The sequence below is a fragment of the Suncus etruscus genome, chromosome 18 (assembly GCF_024139225.1).
Source record: "Suncus etruscus isolate mSunEtr1 chromosome 18, mSunEtr1.pri.cur, whole genome shotgun sequence".
NCBI lineage: Eukaryota > Metazoa > Chordata > Mammalia > Eulipotyphla > Soricidae > Suncus > Suncus etruscus.
The window spans coordinates 40,910,328-40,915,327 of NC_064865.1; the positions used below are offsets into that span (position 1 = coordinate 40,910,328).

The 5,000-nt window shown below is 37.0% G+C and overlaps 1 non-coding gene across 1 annotated transcript; it reads left to right on the forward strand.

Moving 5' to 3' along the window:
• Nucleotides 1–1,793: 1,793 nt before the first annotated feature.
• On the forward strand, nt 1,794–1,957 carry LOC125996727 (U1 spliceosomal RNA). The gene has a single exon (XR_007491409.1). It is a non-coding gene; the product is annotated as a U1 spliceosomal RNA (small nuclear RNA).
• The last annotated feature ends 3,043 nt before the right edge of the window (nt 1,958–5,000 follow it).

Below are 5,000 nucleotides of genomic sequence, written 5' to 3' on the forward strand. Positions count from 1 at the left end.
TTAGCAGGTTGGTCCTTTGGAGATTTGATTGACTAAGCATCTCTACAACCATTGATATTCTCACAGAAAAGTTTCAAATGCCTTCATATTGTCTATTTAAGAATTTCCACCAGCTTCTTCTTACATACAAAATAAGGTTGAAATGATGTAGTTGGTGAATGGAGATCCTTGCTATCTTAGATCATCTCTTGTTTGTCCCCATTGTGCCTGCTACCTTGACACCATAGTTTCCTGATATTTCATGACTTTTCATAATATGGCCTAAGTTACTTTCTCCATCTTTTGCCAGCATACTTGAGGATTTTACTTCTCTACACATGATCATTTTCCCTTGCACAGTCACCAGTACTTCTATGTTACTGCTTGAATTGTACCATAACACAATAACATGTCTGTCTTTCCTGGACTTTGAGGCACCTAATGGCAGGGAGCTGATGCTTATTTATTTTGGAGAATCAAAAAAAATTTTTTATAAAGAACTTTATGGACATTTTACATTAAGGTCACCCATAAAACTGATTAAATACAGATCTTCTGAGTTCCACCCTTAAATTGCTTAGCAACTTTTTTGGGGGAATTGAACCATACGAGTAATTTTTATGAACTTGATGAAAATAATTGATATATTTACTGAAATTTTCCCAATGATTCCTTGCCTATCTACAGGTAGAGGGAATTAAGCTTACGTGTGAATCAAAATAATCAAGCAGAAACAACATTGCATGAATTTATCATCAAACTATTCAAAGTTATTTGTTGCCCTGCTTAAATGACAAATTAAATTCATGGTAATTCAAGGCACAAAGATGGTGGATTGTGATAGGAGCTAATAAACTCTTGGTTATATAATAACTTGTATCATGGGTACACTGACATTTTAATTCACTTTGAAGCCAAGTGGTTAATCTTCTACAGAGTCATACTTCTATGTTTACTATCAGTATTGTTGGTTTCCATATCAATTATTGACCTTATTTTTCACGTTAGATGGATTACAGATGGGCTTTAAGGGGTTTCAGACTGTAGGCAAGGTTGTGAAAATGTCACCAATATATTTTCTTAAATGTCTTCAGTGCTTTTTTGTGCTTCATCAATATTATCTTGAAATCTATCATAACACACCACTTCAGGAATACTGGTCTTTTTAAAATATGCATCATCTGAATAACCTCATAAGTAAAATATTGTCAGTGAAATTTTGTGGTATTTATTATTTACCAAATAATTAATCTTTCCAGGGAGTAAAAACAAATCATTTTGTAGTTTAATTGAAACACATGTGCCTGAGAGGTAGAAAAGAAAATGAAAATACTGAGAATGTTTCAGAGTTAAGATCTAAATATTGGGACCAGAATGGTGGTACAGTGGTAGGGCATTTGCCTTGCATGCAGCTGACCTGGGATGGATTGTGGTTCGATCCCCTGACGTCCCATTTGGTCCCCCAAGCCAGGAGCAATTTCTGAGTGCATAGCTAGGAGTAACCCCTGAGTATCACTTGTTTGCCCCAAAACCAAAAACCAAAAAAAAAATCTGAATATTGTTTCAAAGTTAGACAAATTATATGTTCATAATGAAATCATATTCTAGATGGTTCATATTATGTCATAGCTCAACCAGCTCTTACAGATTTATAAAATATAAATATTTTTATATGTTTTATGTAGGTTTATTATTTTTATTATGTAAGTAACATGTACATTATTCCTAAGCCATTAATTTTTTTATTTTTTATTTATTGATGAAAATGCATCACATAGTTGACATAACTGATCATAATACAATTGTTTCAGGAAATACTTACCTGGCAGGGAAGATACCATGATCATGAAGGTGGTTTCCCCAGGGTGAGGCTTATCCATTGCACTCCAAATGTGCTGACCCCTGTGATTTCCCCAAATGTGGGAAACTTGACTGCATAATTTGTGGTAGTGGGGGACTGTGTTCGCACTCTCCCCTGAAAAAAAAAAAGCAATTGTTTCAGGAAGACCAAAAGCAACATGCTTAAAAAAACAAATAGAAAATTGAATGAAAAACTAAAGATATGGGAGAGAAAGGAAAGAAAATGTTCAGTGGCAAGTATATTTTTGAAAATTATTGAATCACCAATGAAGTCGTTAATACACTAGCAGAAAGTTTAGTAAGCTCTTATTATTTTTTTTTAAAGGATGAGAGTTAAAAATATACATAAAAATGGTGTGGGTGGCAATTGTTTGTATAGGCCCAGCAAAGTATGGGGGAATGGAAGGGAAAAGTCTTGGCCTAAGTACATGGAGACCTTACCCCTGAAATGTTCTGGCATAAGACCGATTCAGGGTTCTAGGAATACTTGGCTGTCTAACCCCTGAGACGTTCTCTGTGGTCCTGGTAAAAGTGTTTGTTTGTTTGTTTGTTTTTTTGTTTGTTGTTTTTTTTTTAGCAGATTCGCTATTGTTGGTGTCAGGTTTCTGTAGTTAACGATTTTGGTTTCTGTACATCTTCTTCATCGAAGTCAGGATGATGTTGAGCATCCTCTTAGTTTCACCTCACCATTAGCTGGCAATGCGGAGATCCCTGCCCTGCAAGCAGGTTGCAGCTGTTACTAAGTCTTTTGGTTGTTAAGAGAATCCTCTTTGGACTAAGTCCATGCCAGTGCAGTGGTAGGGTCTTGCTTGGTAGAGGTTTACTTCCCGGTGATGTTATAGACAATTGTGGATGTTTCTGTATATGGTATCCATGTTTCAGGGGTGTAGGGACAATGCCTGTTCCTATGAGGCTTGAACCAAGTCATTATGACCATGTTCAGGGTGTAAGGCACCAATGCATTACGAAATTTGTGCTCCCATCTCTATTAGATAAGAACTTGTTAGCATATGTAATATTTTCCCATTTTAATGTGCCTATGTAAAAGGGGGACAATGCCACAAGCTATTATTGGTGTATATGGGGGCTGAGGGAACAAGTCCAACAATCCTGGTAACTTAAAAGCCATTAAATTTGGTCCACACCCGATGACACTCAGGGGTTACTCCTGGCTATGCTTTCAGAAATCACTCCTGGCTTAGGGAACCATATGGGACGCCAGGGATCGAGCATGGGTCCGTCCTAGGTCAACTGCATGCAAAGCAAATGCCCTACTGCTGCGCCACCGTTCTGACCCCCATCTACGTTATTTTAAAACTATTTTTTTACAATGATTTCCCATACAGGGAGTCAGAGTGATAGCATAGCAGGGGCTTACTCCTGGCTCTGTACTCAGAGATCACTTCTGGCATGCTTGGGACCATATAAGTGCCTAGGATTAAACTAGAGTCAACATGTTCAAGGTGAACACTGTATCTGCTATGCTGTCCAATAATTATTTTTTAAAATCCTTCTTTCTCTCTTAAGTTGAGGACTCATGATTAAATTATATATTATTAGATACATATTAGAGTATATATACAATACAAAAACTCATGTCAAGGTCCATAATTAATCACATATGCAAAATACCTCTTACAGTGTAAATTAATGTAGCTATAGCTTTCTGGAATTGGTTTGGGGCCCATTATTCTGCCAACTGATAGAGATTAAACAACTAAATCAATTTTCCATGAAGAATATCATGTTACTTACCCTCATTATAAACCCGTAAATATTGGATCTATTAGTTAAGCTCTTTCAGTTTGTAAGAATCTGAAGCACATTCTAAATTAAATAGAGATCTAGTTCTAAACTGTGAAGAAGAAAAAAGAATTTAAATATACTGGGTACTGAGCATGCCAGAAACTGGTACTTCATTTTCCATCTTCGTTTGTTTTGTTTTGGGGCCATACCTAACTGTACACCAGCATTACTTCTAACTCTATGCTCAAGGATTATTCCTGGTGTTACTTAGGTTACTGGGGTGTGCCTGGGATCAAAATTGAGCCGCTTGTAAGCAAGGCAAGCACCCTACTCACTGCACCCCATTTTTGTCTTTAGATTCTGTGATCTTTCTGACTTCTGAACTGCAGGTATCCACAACATCAAATAGACCATCCCCCATTTCTGCTGCCACTTTTTCTACTTATATCCTTTCTGCTTCCTCCAATGTCCTTTTACTTTCTTCCTTTTGGCTTATGGTTTCTGAATTCTTTTGTATATCACTTTTAAGCTCCCTACCAAAGATAGAAGATGTTTTGTGGGTCTTAAAAGGTATTATTCCCGATGCTATTTCTGATAGAAAGCTCTCAGTTGGTAGCTGAGCATTTATTGATGAATGTTCAAAAGTAGCTGCCACTTTTGGTACAATCATGCAGGATTATAGGGTCAGAGGATATCTTTATGGGAGATTACATTTCAAGTTATTTTCCTCAGAAAAGGGTTATTAGAAAGTGGGCACAAAGAAATTCTACCTTAAATTCTACATCAGTATGTCTTACCAATGCACTCTACATATATTGCAATTGAACTGTATCTGGGAAACACAATAGGAATAATATAGATGAATGTGTGTGTGTGTGTGTGTGTGTGTGTGTGTGTGTGTGTGTGTGTGTGTGTATGTTTAGCAATTGAACCAGAAAGCAAGAACAATGTCAGAAAGAAAGAATTACTACTGGATCTACATCTGTTTCAAAAATAGTATAGGCACTTGTCTTCAACTTAAAACTCTAATTTATGATCTCTAACCCAGATGAAACACAGGCATCTAAAAGTTTTACAACAGTACCATTTAGATCAGTAATTGGGACATCAAGTTGTTCCTACAAACTACATAGAGTTGGTCTTAGGAACTGAGGCTCTGGAAAGAGAAAGCTGATGTTTCTAAATTTTGCACCCATTTATTTCTCCAGCCACATTTGCTCTGAAAGGGAAAAAGTGGTCTCATTAACTCAGAAAGAATGAGTGTAAACAAGTTCCTGAAGGAGAGGACCTCTCTTGGGGCATACTGAATCCTCCCACCACCTCCTCCCTTTCCAATGGAAGAATGCTGCTGTAGAAGTTTTCTTGGATATTTCCCACAAAAATGTGTGCTGTGGTCACAGCCCAGAGATGCCAAC